Here is a 16,939-nt window from a genome sequence, read left to right as displayed (position 1 = left end):
AGTTCTGGATGCAGGAGGAAAAAGGAGATGTATCCAGAAGACATGAAGGAGACAGAAAATGGAAGATGGACTACAATTCTGTGGACACACAAGTCCTGAAAACCTATTTACTTAAACCATGAGAACCTCAAACGCAGATGTTCAAATCTGATTATTCCTGCTTTAAAACCCTAAAGCTTAGTTTCAGAGGAGGTCAAAAAATGAAGGCAATAATAGCATAAAATAATGAAAATAATCATAATTTGTTTTTCTTTTTAAATCATTAAAAGGCTTTTGCCTGCTTTGTCAGTAGTATAATCTAGGAAATCCCAAAGCTTACTGTATTTTGGCCTAAAAAAAAAAAGCAAAGAACTATATACCACTTCCTGAACCTGTCAAGTCTCAACAACTCTCTTGCCCAGCAAAAGAAAAAACCACAAAACTTTCATCCTTACATCATCCTAGTCAACAAGAAATGAGCACAAAACAAAATTAGGATTAAGTATTTACATATCTTGCATAAAACTGAAGTTAACTCACTGATCACCAATCCTATGGACAAAAGGATGCCATTCCAGATTCTATTAATCAGAAACAATTATGTTAATACCAAATTACCTGTGCATGTATATGCTGAAACAAAAATAACAGCAAATTTTTTGTCTAAAAAAAGCAATAGTATTTAGAACATCAATGATATCCTGGATTTAGATGAACTGAACTTACTAGAAGCAATTAAGAGGGAAAAAAAACTATTTAGTCTTCAGTTTATTCTCCCTTTGATTTTTAATGATAATAAGCTCTCCATAGTTAAAAAAAAAAGGAGGGGAGGAGGAGCAAGTTTTGAGATGGGGCCAAGTGCATCAGGCCCATGCTGCTATCTGTGGTTTCTCCCCTGCTCTGATGCATTTCCAGGAGGACACTGGAGGAATTCTCTGTAACAATCTTTTTCCAAGCAATATTTTGGCATTATTCCAAAGCACTTGTTTTAAAACAGAAGCCCAGCAGTCTGGATCAGCAACAGACCTGCATAAAGTCCACAAAACATAATTTTCTTTCAAGGGCAGATCAGGATCATCACACAATTCAGATTATGCTGCACAAAAAAGACTCCAAAAAAATCTCTCAAACCAGCAGAATGGATAAATGAATGCTCTGACAAACCACACAGACACACACACACAACTCTCCTTTGCTTGCTCTCATAAGCAGCATTTTTTGCAAGAGGAAAATATTAAGAGACAGACAAACAAACAAACCAACCAAACGCACTGGGCCAGGAAAGGGAATTTAACGCATTTGTTTCATTTAAAGCACTCCCAGGAGCAACAGTAGCACTTACATGCCAGACTTACAAGAACAAACACTGCAAGAGAAACACTAACTGTGAGACAGAGATGGGTCACTAAGCTGGGTTCTCTTACTTGTGGCAAGCTGACACATTCCTTCCCTCTGCTTGTCCAGACTCGTCAGCATTCTGCTAGCGAGTGGCTGAAAAACCTATAGCCATGTTGATCATCTAAGAACGTTCAGAGAGCACCTCCTCCTCCATCAGCCCAAAGGGACAACTCCACCACCAAGCAACAAGCTTTGCCCAGCGGGGCACAAGGGTAAAAAGGTGTCACTAACCAGGAAGGCAACAGGAAAGCAACAAAGAGTACAAATAAACACTCAGGGTGACTGAAGAGTAAACAGTGTCAGAGGTACAAAACAAATATTCCCTCTTAAATTTAACCAAACTTTCTCATACAATTAAAAAGCAGGGACAAATCTCTGCCTATATCCAAGTGCCAATTTCCTAAACTAAAAGATGATGAGGAAAAGAATATTGCATGGTGATTGCAACACAATTTTCTTAAGCTTGCAGATCTACAAAATAGCTCAGAAGAGAAACTGTCTTCCAAGAACTGCTGTGGTACAAATGGCACTGCTTTGTCTCCACTTCCATCTCCCTGCCCTGCTGACAATACAACCAGCACGCTGGAAGCCAAGAAGAAACAAACTGGTTTAGTACTGGGAGAACCCCACATTCTGAAATCATCTGACATGCTTAAAATATTGAGGGGAAATTAAACAAAAAACCCTCACACCGATAACAACAAAAGAAAACATAGCATCACAAAAAACACACACCAAAATAACACCAAACCCCACAAACCAACCAAACAGACACAAAAACCCCAAGTCCTTCCAAGCCCTCACCTACTGGGTTGAGTAATTAAATTTCTACCATTTTGAGACTGAATTGTGACTATGATAATGTTATTTAGACAAGTATTAGTTCAGATTTGCCAGACATCTTTCTCAGAGACATTTATATTTGCTATCTCACCTGCATTATTAAATTGATCATTTTGAGATAAGCATGGTATCTTCACATGAATATACTCAGTCACTACCAGAGCTGGCACATGCTGCTCAGCATTATTAAACTAATACCTTCAGCTCAGCAACCTCCCTTTAATCACATTAAAGGTACACCAGCTAATATAAGAAATAGAAGCCAGTAATTCATGTACCTGGATGAGCACACTGGGGGAGTAGTTGGTAATTATGAACCAATTATTTGGATACAATTATTTGCACCTCTTTGCAGACAGGGCACCCTCCAATGACACCAATTTTAGTACCTCCAAATGCATGGCTATGTGCTAGAAAGCAGAGTGGGAAGAAGGGATCTGAACACACAGAATACAAATCCCAAAAGAAACAGCACACCCATAGCAACATAAGTTACATGACCCTTGAGTGCAGCAGGAGGCATCCCTGAATTGGGGAAGGAGGGGAGGGTTTCAAAGCAGGCAAGAAATATTACTGCATAAACCAGCACACCAACAGACTACTCTGAGACATCTAAAGGTCAGCCTTCTTATAGCTCAAGAGAGCAACCAGAATACAAATGACCACCAAACACTTAAATATGTTTTATTACTGAAAGCTAAATTTATTATTGAAGGTCAAGATAAAGTTAAAAAGAGCCTGGGTCGTCATCTCTGCATGCAGATCATATTTATACTGCTCAGAGCTCTTGGACCAAGCAGATAATGGCATTACAACACATACTGGAAAGTGAGCAAACTCACTTTCAGTATGAAAATGAAACCTCTTAGGACTGCTAACTGGCCAGGAGAACAGATTTTGAACCATGTAAGATTCCCCCTTAACTCACAGCCATTAATTACACAGAACATCTTTTTAAAAGAGATACCTCCATTCAAATAAAAGAGGTTGCAACCATTGCAGCACTGTTTATGTGGATAACCATTTCTTACAGCAAAAAACCATTATAGTCACCAAAGTTGATCATCACCACTAAAGCAACAGATCCTTCAAAAGGTAGTTGTTTTCAACTAAGAAAGGACACCACATAGAGTGAAAATATGTAAAGCACAGTAATTACAGTGCTCCATTACAAATATTTTTCAGATATTGCTCTGGAACGCCCATGTTCTCTGTCCTTACCCCTTCCTCTCATCTTCCTTTACCATGCCTTTTTATTGAAATAAAAATTAATTTAGACTTGGCTAGCTATTCTTCAAGATGAATCAACACGATGTTTCAAAACAAACAGAAAATGAGAGTAACCTATTAAGAGGTATAAATTTTGAGACAGTAGTACAAGCCTACATACTGAGTACAAGCCTTCAGCTCATGATGAAGCCTTGCCATCTTCCTCCCAGACCCGTTCAACATTTTTATGAGGTCTTAGAAGAGTCCCATCTCAGGAGGATTTGTTACAAATTATATAAACTATTAACATACTTAAGCACAGCAATGAAAAAAAGAAAGGGAGGGTGAGAACGCCACATTCTTTCTGCAAGAGAGGAATAAGGAACAGCATTAATGCAGCATCTGTAATCACATACACGCCACACATTCAGCCTAAGCATTATTCTATAACATTATTCTGTAACAGTACCTGAGGAGAGAGCTGGAAGGCAACACAACTTATTTTTAACACAAACACTAAGAATTACAGTAAAATGGTCAAAACAAAATCCTCATGTCTTGTTTGCCAGACTAGGGTTTTTCTTCTCCTACTTACATGTCGTTAATGAAGAAACTAGGGACAGAGAGAAAGGGACCTATTTTGCTGGTTTAACTTTTTATTGGCAGATTTTTGCTTGTTAACTGGCAAACTGGACATCACCATATAAACAAAACTAAAAAGAAGGTGAAAAGAACTCTACAAAATTCAATATACATGCAAACAAATACCTCTTGTCTAGACTAAAAAACAACCATAATACTTGAATTAAAGAGCAAATAGCACAGAAAAAAAAAATTCTTCATCATGCCTCCATTTTCCATCCATGTAGACAGAGCAATCTTCCTGAAACATTTATACAGAAAACTACTCAAAGACAGTCTTCATACATTAGTAAGAAAATGCACCACTGTGCACCTACTTTTCTTCTTTAAATATCACAGCCATTCATGAACCCCAAACAGTGCAATTCTTTTAAAAACATGGGTTGTTCAGAGACTTTTCATCCAACATTATTTAATGCTTTAACTAGAAAGTGTGACTTTGACCAATGCTCTTTGCATGTTCCAAGTTAATAGCAAACTTTCAGTCAAGTCAGGGTACTCCTGGTCAAGCTCCTGTCCTTCTCCACCTGATTAAGTGCAGGCTCATTTCTTTGAACATCCACCCTAAGCCAAGTAAAAGGATCAAAGGGCACTTGTTTGTAATTAATTTGTTTAAATTCACAAAAGCAGCTTGCTTTCTCCTGGGCAGAGGTAAGAGCCCTCTGCAAGCTGTTCTAACTTTCCAACAAGGTTTCCCTCAGCCACTGCTGGGACCTCACAGCTGCTGGCACATCACTGCTGCCCACCACTCCAAGAGCAAACACAGAAATCTGAGCAACACACCAGTCATAAGCCAAAAAAACTCTTACAGTAAAATATCCAGTACTTTCATAGCCTACCACATTAAAAATTATCCTACTATCTTCAGTATCATGTGGGGAAAAAAAAAAAGAAGAGAAAAAAACACCACTCTCTATCGGCCACTGGGTTTCACAGTGGACATGAAATATTCCCATGTTTCTATTTGCTATTTAAAGCATACAAAAAGCTTGTCCCCTACCCTCACCTCTTTCTGTAAAAAGTCAGGGCTCTAAACACCATGTTCCCAACCTCTGCAAATGTCCTGCTTCAAACACAATTGCAGATGCCCATTCCAACCAAAATTTGTCTAGTGTGTTCAACCTTTTCCAGGAGAACTTAAAATTTAAGATGCATCCTTCCTCACATCACACAATAAAGATGAGTATTCAGAGACAGCAGCAGTCACTCTGTTGAACCCAAGTGAACAAAATGTATTTCAATTTACTATGACCCTGCAGTGCTTGAGCTGCTCCACTTTCCTACTCATTGTGAGTATTTCAAAGGCAGACAACAAGCATGTCTAGGGATTTCCACCTCAGCACCACAACCCTCAACTTAATGCAACAAGACAACTCTAAGCTGAATTCCACACAATATGAACACCTACTAATGACAGTGTCCTTTTCCTAAACTATTTAAATAAGTTTATTCTCATACTTTGTGCTATTTTGTTTTCATTTGAAATGTTTATCCTTACTCAGGTGGCAAGTTCAACTTCATCCTACAAAGGATCATGGAAAAGAGGATAGACAGGAAAGAGGAAGAATGTTTTCATCTTTTAAATTTATTCTGTCTGTGCCAGAGAAACCTAAACCCTCACCTTATTATACTCTCTACTCAATCTGAGCTACTTCAGAAAAACATCAACTATATTGATCTCCTCCTATGAAGAAAGATCACAATGGAAAGACACATAGCTAGACTAAAAAGATTGTTCCAAATACATTATTTGCAGTACAAACACCTCCTCTGCATCCTTTTATTAAAAAGGAGAAAAAAAACCCAACCAAACCCCCAGCAAACAAAGAACTAAACATTCACATCATCTGTATTTGAAGCACACAATATATACATATGTTCTTTACTGAAATAAAATCAGATTATAACTTTAGAGTTTAACTGATCAGTAGGCTATCCCAATTCATACCAGGAAAGTTTATGTGCTAATTTTGGCTGGGGTAGAGTTAATTTTATTCACAGCGGCTGGTATGGGGGTGTGTTTTGGATTTATGCTGAACTCAGGGTTGGTAATACAGAGATGTTTTTGTTATTGCTGAGCAGAGCTTACACAGAGCCAGGGCCTGTTCTGCCCTTTGTACCAGCCACGCCAGCAAGGAAGCTGAGGATGCTTGGGATGGTGGGAGGAGACACAGCCCAGACAGGTGACCTCAGCTGACCAAAGGGATATTCCAGACCATGAGACGTCATGCCCACTATACAAAGTGAGGGGAAGAAGGAAAGGGGAGTGATGGTGTCTTCCAAAGAAATGGTTATCCATGATGGGGCTCTCTGCTCTCTTGGAGAAGGCTGAACAGCTGCCTGCCCATGGGAAGCAGGGAATCCATTCCTTGTTTCACTTTGCTTGTGTGTGTGGTTTTGCTTTCCCTGTTAAACTGCCTTGATCTCAACCCACAGGTTTCCCAACTTTTACCCTTCTGATTCCCTCCCCATTCCTGGTGCAGTGTGAGTGAGAAAGGGGCTTGGTTACCAGCTGGGGATAAACCCTGACACTGTACAAGTAATTTAAAGAAAACAAACTCCTGCTACACAAACTCCTGCTACCTATACAGGACATCCAGAGTCCTGTCTGTACAAAAACATCACCAGCTGAACTACAAGGGCTTTCAACAGACAGCAGGGAAGCCATGGTCTCCCTATCTTGATCCAACACTGCTGGGAGCATGGCTATGTTGCTGGAAAGAAACGCAAGCAAAATATTTCTGTCTCCAGAAATTGCTACAGCCAACGTAAGACATGTTGCTACGGTGCCTTTACACACTCTAATAATGAAAAGCTTGAAAAGATACTCCCTGGTTACTTCATGACCCACTCAAAACCTAAATTAAGTATTCATCACTAGTTTAGGCTCACTGCTCAGACTGTTTAAAAAGAAACTTTTGCAAACCTAATTAACAAGCAAATTATCATTCTCTTAGACCATATCCATAGAGACTTTGTTTTTACATTTGTACTGTGGCTCAGTGCTCAACTGCTGACTCAAGTATTAGTATTTAACTTGTGATGCAATACCAAAATGGTCTCTATGCCTATTCCACATGACTGCTTAAAAAATTATAACGAATGTTTATTTCTGCCTGTTCAGGGAGACATCCTTTCTTCTGCAAGTGTAAAAAAACTCCCAAAAAAAATAAATTTCACTCCTCCTCAATCACTTTATCAGACAGGAAACCAGTGATCACAAGAATATTACCAGCTCTGATTACAGCTTTCTCAGTCTCATACCTGTGGCACCCCAGTCCAGAGCATTTTGCCATGTGAAGATTCCAAAGATGATGTAACCCTCACAGTTGTGGGAAAAACACCCATGACAACTTCATGGTTAAGGCTCAAAATCAAAAAAGAAATCAATTTGGTTTGTGCTTTCAGTGCTTTAAAAGCCATAACTTGAGCCAATCTCACTACTGAGGGCCTACACCATGACATTTCAACTCTGAAAACAACAAAAGGCCCAACTTTTACATTAAGAAATGCACTCTTTAGCAGTTTTGTCTGTCATTCTGCCATGTGATACATTCTGTACTCTGTGCACTCATACAAATACAAACCAAGGCCTCATCTCATTCCTGGCTCTCACTTGAAGACCCAAGGACCTCCTTAAAATCCCATTAGAAGTAAACAAGCCTTGGCAAGCACACAAATGCAGAACCAAATCCGAAGACCATCAATGGCACTCTGAATGCTATCAAGGTGGTAAATTCCTGTCTCTTGGTTCCCATTACTCCTTTGGTTGTCTTAAGGCAACTGTTCAGTTTGATTTTTTGTTGTTTTAGGGGTTTTTGTTGGGGCTTTTTGGGGGAGTTTTTTTGTTTTTTCTTGGGGTTTTCCCCCTAAACCTAAGTATGATTTCTGAGCTTGCTTCCACACATTGCTCACCCCCTGCTCTGCACACTATGGCTGCAGGAATCACGTGAACTGGTACTGCCACTGATGCATCCATATAATAAAAACAAGCTTCCCCTAGAACAGCTCTCTACCACAGGCCGATACTCCCCACTGGTCTAATAAACCTCAGACAAAAGCTCAGGCTCATTATGCCAAGTGCACTTACATCTGATTAACCTTCTCAGGGATCTTTACCTAAGGCACTCTGAACAGCCTTTCTCCCTTTCAGGATTGCCCATCATCCAAGCACTTAAAAAGTTTCTAGAAAGTTTTACTACCAACCCACGTTGATATTTTGGCATATTTTATCCCTCTGTATCCTTTAAACAACATACCTTCTTGATACCCTAAGCATTTGCTTAGCCCTGCAATTTCTCCTTCTATTCCCCTTATCTCAAATTAAACAAAAAGAAAAGGATATGCTTACAGTGCCAAATAACCAAACATAGACTTTAGGAAGTTCCTGCTGTACAAACCCCCTCTTCCTGTTACAGCCCATCTGTGAGCTCAGATTTTGGTTCTCAACAAGAACCAGGGATAAGAAGCGACACTATTTATTTATTGGCATTCAAACACATTCCACTTTCTGAAGTAAAATCCCATCACCTATTCACACAAACCAAACCATCCTGCTTTGGACAACAATGAGATTTTTACCATGTCTTCAAATGAAAATAATAAATCACCTGGTAATATAAGAACATAAAACGTGGTTCACTTGCACCCACATTCCACCTGGCAGAATGATACTGAGAAAAGCAGCACTAGGTAGAGCTACTCTCTCATACCCAATGCATGGTGATAACTCCGACAAAAGCTGCAGTAAAATAGAAAGCCAGATGTACATTTTTCTCAAGAGCTACTGATCCACACTCTCACTGAAGTCATCACATTCCAAAATTGAAAGACCCAAAAAAACCCAAAACACCTAAGAACGTGTAGGAGTATCTTCTCCTTCTAGCCATGTGTCTATCTTTGCACTACCAAACTGTCAGCTCTGAAGGTTTGGGGTTTTTTTCCCATTTGCTTATTTGATATAGCTGGTTTAAGATAATGATCAATTTTACTAACCCCTCCTTAACTCTGAAATCCTTCACTACAAATCCTCAAATGCAAATTCAAAATCAAAACTGTCACAGTTTTGATTAGTAAGAAAATGGATGATTCAATAGAGGGACTAGCTTTATAATTAAATGGGTCTGACTTTTCCAAGGTAGATGTCTTAGAATTGGAAAAAGAAGCTTAAGTTACCCATGGAACTGATGAATACTCACCCAGCCTGCAAAAGCAGGAATTTTTCTCTTACATTCTTCCAGTGCAACAAAAAAAAATAAATCTGTAGAGCAAGAGAGAAAGGGATGAAATAAGCCACCTGGAAAAGCCACTTCTTCTATGTGTTTTCAAATTTATTATTGTTGGTACATTAGGCTAGCCAACCTGATTAAAGCTTTTTCCATGTCATATTGTAATAAAAACACATGGAAATAACAATATTTGTGAAGGTGTATGAACTAAAGATCCTAGACACTTCTGATTGTTATAATTCAGATGCATCCATCTCATCTTTCATTGACATCTCTTAAAATTAGCCCAGAAATGAGAAGCCACTTGCCTTCATACCATCCAACATCCCTTATTGTTTATGGCTCCCACACAATTCCCTCTTTCCTAGCACAACACTGTTCTACTGCATTTGAAATTTCAGAAAGTATTTGTTTACATGTGCAAGTTCTGCAAATCTGTTCCTATTCTGCAATATGTGAGAAGCATTACAAGTCACATGCTCAAGACAGGCAGAAATCCATCACAGGGTAGTGATGAAACACCAAAATCAGCAAAGCAGTCAAACCCCTCTTCCCTCATATAAGAAAGATCCCAAAGATGGCATGTAGCTCTCAGTGGAATAAAGTAATTCCAAAAAAAAAAAAAAAAATCAAACTTTTTTTTCCCCCAAATCTCAATACAGTTCTACTTCCACTATCACAGCTTTGCTCAACAGGTAGGGAGAGAAAAAAAGAAAAAGAAGAAATTATACCATTAAAAAAAGCCAAAAATGTTCCCTGCTGTCATTCAAAATTTCAAAAACATCAGCACAATTGTCAAAAATCATGTCAATTGCACATTTCCACACAGAACAAAAATCAGAAAATTTTGCCCCAGAGCTTTCATGGAAAAAAAAACTAAAGATGTAGGTCATCTTCACTCACAAAAAACTTCAAGGAAAGAAAAGAAAAACCTCCTGCATACTTCGAGTAAAGCAAAGAGAAAAGGAACAAGACCTATTCTTCCTTCTTTGGACTGGACAGAGCTGCCCTTTGCACTTGTTCTGAAAGCCTTGATACCAGCCAAGAGCTCCCAGCAGATGCAAGGAAGTTCCCCCACCAGTGACACCAGCACCTGAGACCATGCCACGGCCTCCTCAGCAAGATGTTGTCGTTCAGTCCCTGTCTGTACCAGGAAGCTGCTGCACACATTTACCTGTAATATCCAGAAGAACAGGGGATGTGACTAAAGAGCCAAAGCCTGCACTACTGCCTCATCAAACACGGGTTGCTTGCCAAACAGATGCTCTCAAGGCTGGATCACCACTAACGCACAGCCAGTCCTGCAAAGCTTGCAGAGCTCTCACCTGAGCCAAGAAGCTGCTCCCACCTCCCCACCAAGGACTTCAGTTAAAATGTTACATCTTGCCAGCAGGATTTTGTACCCAACAAAAGGATATGGCAACACTTTCTATATTGTCTGTGGGACAGCAAAGTAAAACAAATGTGCACGGGGACCTTATAATCGTGGACTAGGGATGAACAGCCCAGCAGCAGCATGAAACTCTCCAATAGAAGATTTTCACTCTTGTATTTCTTGTATTATGAAATTGTAAACGAAATGACAAAGTTAAAGAGAGCTGTTCTAGGAGATATGACAATCTTACATCAATGCGCCTCAGTCCTTCAACACATGAAGGCTTAAAGACTCAAGCTGTTGGTCACTTAGGACAGATAGCAAAAAAAGTACTTTTTAAAGCAACCAGCATTCCAAACACATCAAAAAAAGTTATGTTATGTACTTAAGTACTGTTATGTACTTGTCATAACTTGGGCATTTTCAATAGTGTACTATTGTAATCAGCTGCACCACCAGCACAAAAAAAAGAATCAAGGAGGAAACCAGTGAAGTTAAAAGCTTCTATATCAAAGCCATGAAGAAATAATTTGTTTTCCACCTACACACATATCCAGAAACTGTACTGTGGACCAACAGAAAATTCTATTTACCATTACAAAATGCAAGTTACATTCTAGTAACATATCGTAAGAGTAGACTTCCATGGTACTAATTATCAGAAAAGCAAGCAAGCAAGCAATAGGGGGTAAATTGTGACTTAGATCTATGGTTTCTCACAGCATACTTTATCTGCACTCTTCAAAAATCTGTTTATTTTGGACAAATGACACAAGACTTCCTCATGGCAGGAAGTCCTGCAAGTCAAAGGCCACTGCTGAAACAGTATTTCCACTATTTTGCAATAGGGACTGAAAATCACTTACAGACATGAACGAAACTGCTAATTAACATGAACAGATTTCTCCTCTGTCAATTTAACCACCCAAGAGGGAATCACTGTCTTCTCTTTACATTTTTCGGTTTAGCGCATCTTCAGAAACCAGGCACGGAACAATTAATATCAACAATTAATATTTGGGAAGTGAAACACCATGTCACAACACCAAAGTTTCCAAACAATCTCATGACAGTCCTGAGCATTTCAAAGGGTAAGCAGAACATCTGCCTACACTCACCCCCATTCCCTGCACATAAAGCACCACTGACATTTCCTGAAGGCTAAAAATCCCACAGAACACTTGCAGAAAACTGTGAATTAGTTAATGCAAGGCTGGTGGATGTGAAACACACTGCTGAATTCATCTACCAGCAGCACACATCAATACATCCTGAAGACCTGCTCACCTTGCACACTTCTGCCAGTTTAGCTCCACTAAACCAGAATAAAGTACCGAGGTTTGCACAGCCACACAGACAGCTGTCACATCACCTTCTCAGACCACTCCTGTACCAAGATGCAACAAGGTAACGTAGCCTTGTTATGCCAAGGTTGAAATTATCAATAACTATAATTTTTTTTTTTTAGTTAGCATCCTTCTGTTACCACTTTGAACAAAAAGATAAGTGCTCTCTTCCCATGGACCTTTCCCTAGTACTGTGTGGTAGCAGTACCACCAAGCAGCTGATCTTGATGTACTAAACTGGAAACAAACATTTGACTGGACACACCAACGCTTACTTAAACCTTGATATAGAAATGTTGTAATACATTTTCAAATGGTCACAGCAGCACCATGATTAACTTGCTTCAACTAGATAATCAGCTGGCTAAGAGATGCAATATGAACATAAAACCCAAAACATACTACACTTTTATTCCAAGTCTGGCAGCCTAAAATTGCCCAACTAGAAAAGCAAACATGGCCAGTTCCTAGCAAACACATACCGAACTGAAGAATACCATGCACAATCCTCCAATCTGATATTTGGGGGATTCTTCTACCCAAAACACCTTGTTATCAACAGTGTTGAGTATTCCAGAGCTGGCTCCAATTGAGCTCAACAGACCCACACCACATAGTGAGGAGACACCCACTCACAGACCAAACGTGCAGCTGAAGTTAGACTGCCAGCACGTCTTGACCAGGACCACGGAACAAAGGCACAGTGCCACGTTAACATGGACACATTTCCAGGACACAATGCCTGCTTGCCTACAACCTAAAAGCAAAGAAAGAGACTTGGCTGGCTTACTGCCACTGACCAGCTCCCACAGCAGGTAAGTTCATGTCTTCAAACGCTGTATGTCTACCAAGATTGCACAGGATGAGTGAGATATTGCAGAAATGTCAGTTCACACAGACTGTACAATTTGTTCACATAGCCTACTTCGAGATACTGCTAGCTTGTCACCAAAATGTGCCAAGGATGCAATCAAGCTGGCTCTCTGCAGAGCCTGACTGGATCCATAGGAGTCTGTGAGCCCAGGAATATCCTACAGCTGTACAGCCATAACTGGGCACAGAGGCATGCACAGGCATCAGGGAGCAACCCAGCTTTGGTGCAGAAAAATAACATCTGTTAGCTACAACGTGCAGAAATTACTTCTCTTAACAGGAAACCCACCACTTGTTTTTTGTAGTAAAATTTCATGGTCCAATATGTGGATATGCATGGACCTCATCACAAACCTACATTACCAAGAAACCAAAATTCAGTCATTAAAATAAGGCCAGGACTCACAGGTCTACACTGAAATCTTGCAAGTTACTCTAGCTAGCAAAAAAAAATTCAGTTAAATCATTCATGAAACTACAGGTCAAAATAAACACATCTAGTCCTTTGCACTTCTTCCATAAGTGTTCTGGTATGCAGCCACGGCTAGAAATTACAGTCTCAATATTTCAAGGTGAACATCACACAGGGTTTCAGCACCCAGCACTACTGACTAGTCTCTATGCAAACCTCTCTATTTGCGTGGACCTCCTCTCAGAACTGCAGGGCGAAAACCACACTCAAGACAAGGAGCGGGTACTTCAGCAACCCCGCAAATCCCTCCGCACCATGTTCCGAACCCTCCAGGAGCCACGACTCCCCCGTCCCCAGGGACGCACCGGGGACGAACCTGTCGGGCTCTGTAACTTCAATGTCCCTGCCGCACCGCGGGGTCGACAGCTCGAGGCTGCCGCCAAAACCAGCACCCGCATGAAAAATCAAAATAAAACGCGCTGGGGAGGGGGAAGCCGACTCGACCCACGGCCTGTGATCCGCCCAGGGCCCGCGGCGGCCGGGGCGAGCCCCCAGGCTCCCCGCAGGCCTCCCCAGGGCTGGGGCCGGCGGGCCCCTCCCGCACCCCGCCGGGGCTCCCGCGGGAAAACCGCCCGCCCCAGCCACAACAAAGGCGGCCGGAGCGGCCCAGCGCTCGCGGGGCTCCTTCGCGACCCCCGGGCTTCCCCCGGGCCCCCCTCGCCGCGGCCCTGGCGCAGCCCCGGCACCGGGGCCGGAGGGGGGGTGCCGGCGCACTGACAATGATCGGCCGCCCCCGGCACCTGCGCCGCCGCCCCCTCCTCCAGCCCGGCCCGGCCGCTCGGCATCCCCGGGGAGCGGGGCCTGCGCCCGGGCTGCGGGGGCGCCGGCTCTCCTCGGGCCCGCCGACGGCGCAACAAAGCGGCGGGGCCCGGGGGGCGGCGGGCACTCACCGGGGGGCAGCGAGGTCCCGGCGGTGCGGCTGTGCCGGCCCGGGGAGGGGGCGGCGGGCGGTCCGTCCCTCCTCGCTCTCCTCTCTCCGCGGTGCTCTCTCTCTCTCTCTCTCTCCGCGAGCAGGGCTCGGCTCGGGGGGTTACGCGGCGCGGCGGCCGCGGGCGGGCGGTGCGGGCCGGGCCGGGAGGACGGCTCCTCCCGGGCGGGCTCCGGCGGGAGGCGCCGCCGCCGCCGCTGCTGCACCGTCCGGGCGCCGGGGTCGTCCCGGCCCCATCAAGGCCGGGCCGCGCCGAGGGGGCCGCGGAGGGAGCGGGGCCGCTCCCCGCGGCGGCTGGTGGCCATCTTAGTCCTCCTCCTCCTCCTCGGCGCCGCGTGCCCCCTCCCCGCCCGGCTGCCAGCGCTGCCTCCTCCCTCCGCTCCTCCTCCTCCTCCTCCTCCCACTGCTCCCGGCTGGCTGCGGTCGCTCCCGGGGCCCGGCGAGGCCGCCCGAGGAGAGCCGGCTGCTCCTGGCAGGCCGCGGGCCCGCTTTTTAGTTCTGGGGCTTATTGCAATCATCTCACCTTTTGGAGAGGTGGGTTTGGCTTCTCCCCGGCCTGTGGCAGAATTCCCACCCCGCTAGCCCTGACCGCCCGTGTCCTCTCCCCTGTGCCTCGCCGCCGCAGGCCCGAGCAGCTGACACGCGAGGAGAAGCCGTCCCGGGCGGGGACCTGGATGTGCCATGAGAAAGGGAGTGCCGGAGCAAATAACCCACCCTTGAGCTGGGCTTGAGGTGCTTTCCATTATGCTCTTTGTCAGGTGTACGTCTAGGGAAAGTCCTCTGGATATCCCAAGTGCGGACCACAAAGAGGATTGTGTATTTGTTCTGAACGACCTCTCTCATCTGTATGATCCAGATGTTTCAGCAGAATTAGTTACCCTTTTCCTGCTTAATCCAGAACTCCTGTTAAATTGGCGAAGCCGAAGGACTCCTTTTTGTCTGCAGGACTAAACATCGGTTTAGCCTCACGCTGGGCACACAGTGCAGGGTGTAACTGCAACCCCGGGGCGAGCTTCATCCACTCGGACACTCCTGAGGAGCAGTGCAAAGGTGTGTCCACACGTGTGTGACCAGACATCCTTCTGCCTTTTTCCAATCACTTATAAACTCACCTCCTCTAAGAAATCAGCTGATAGCAGCCATTCACTCTCTAGCAGTTTTGTTTGGGGTATTTTTTTGTTTACAAAATCCATTCTGAAGTCTTCATTGAAAAAACAAAATAGCAGTTTGGAGAATCTGGCTGCAGGGGTAAAATCTGCAATAAACAATGCACAAACAATCCGATACCTCTGTGTTTCATTGGCAAATTATCACAAACACCAGGAACCAGGACCATCGCCTCTTGCCTGTGCTACAGGGGGTTATTAAAGGAAGCTATGTGCTCTGTTGTGCTTGAGGATAAATGGAGTAAACACCATTTATCCATTCTTCTTTCTCTGGCCGTTAGCATCAAATGTGTAAATGCACTTAAATGTTTTTTCTGGCTGATGTTCTGCTGTTCAGCTGGCAGTGGAAGTTATCCAGTCCCATTCGGATGGGAAAAACTGCTTAAAACTTACAGATGTCTTGAGTGGGGCTAGCTCTACTTCAGCTCCTAAGAAGCACTGAAGACAAAAATATAACACCAAACAAAGAAAGCCTACTTCTCCCAACTTGAAAAACAAAATAAGCAAGGAAAAGCGTGTAACATCCTTGCCTACACAATTCAGTGCCGTCTTTACTTGTCAAAGACATCTTCAGGCATTCAAAATTCACTGTGTGGCCAGAAACAACATCTAGCCTAGCTCAGGAGAACAGTCCAGGCTATAGTTTGGGCTGGAATGGAGCCAACTGTCCCTTTGCAATACCTGTATTTTTTTTCTGTGCAGGACAATCAGTGGGGAACAGGCACCGAGAGAAATCACGCAACTGTAATATGATCAGTGGCAGAAGCTCTTAAGACAGTTGGTATTCTTGTGTCTCTGAGGAAAAACTCAAATTTTATTCCATGTGTATCTTGTTTTGCCCCTCCTAATGAAATGCTTACTTTTGTCTACTTTTTAGACATAGAGCATTGTAACAACTTCTTCCTAACCACTCTTTGCAGCCTCCCATTCCCACATCACCTGCTATAACACCTGAAATTGTCACTGTCTACTACAGAAAAAAAAAAAAAAAAATTTCTCTGTGGCTAAGGCCATATAGGAGATGTTATAAGGATAAGAAGGGGAAATGAGGATGTTCAAAACATGAAACTATAGATTTTCTTTCAGGGGATGCCTTTCTGAGGGCACTCATCATGTTCTGTATGCATCATATAACAATGTACACACGGAAAGGAAAGTGTCTGTGTTGGGTTTCTTGCTCTCACATACCAGACTGACATGATTGAAGGCTAAGCTCAGGAGTCAGTGGAAAATATGTTTCTGTTGCAAAACTGCCAAGGTCTCTATCTCAGTCCATTCTAAGCTAACATGCTCTGAATTTTTACGGATGCATCCTCCAGCCATGGCAGTCTAGAGGCGAAAACACAATGAACTCTGCTAGGCAGAATTTGGCCCTGTTTGGTGTTTTCATTCTGAACTGCAGCAGAGGGAAGCAGTGATTCCATCAGCTTGTTCCAACAATTATTTCACTTACTGTGCAAGATGCAGCCTGTGAATGGTA

At 43.1% G+C, this 16,939-nt stretch overlaps 1 protein-coding gene across 6 annotated transcripts in view; it reads right to left on the bottom strand.

The window, feature by feature from the left end:
- The window catches only part of WDFY3 (WD repeat and FYVE domain containing 3), a 149,051-nt gene extending 134,025 nt beyond the window's left edge, over nt 1–15,026 (bottom strand). For 2 of the 6 annotated variants that reach the window (XM_064416658.1, XM_064416665.1), the window contains exon 1: nt 14,256–14,624. The gene's annotated coding sequence lies outside the window, so the exon portion shown is untranslated. Of the gene's footprint in view, nt 1–9,269; nt 9,290–13,681; nt 13,701–14,255; nt 14,625–14,816; nt 14,877–15,007 lie in introns of those variants that run through there. The other 4 variants (XM_064416660.1, XM_064416659.1, XM_064416664.1 and 1 more) reach the window with 4 other exon arrangements.
- Between the last annotated feature and the right edge of the window lie 1,913 nt (nt 15,027–16,939).

This window comes from Passer domesticus, chromosome 4 (genome assembly GCF_036417665.1).
Source record: "Passer domesticus isolate bPasDom1 chromosome 4, bPasDom1.hap1, whole genome shotgun sequence".
Classification (NCBI taxonomy): domain Eukaryota; kingdom Metazoa; phylum Chordata; class Aves; order Passeriformes; family Passeridae; genus Passer; species Passer domesticus.
This window is presented reverse-complemented; position numbering and strand designations above follow the sequence as displayed.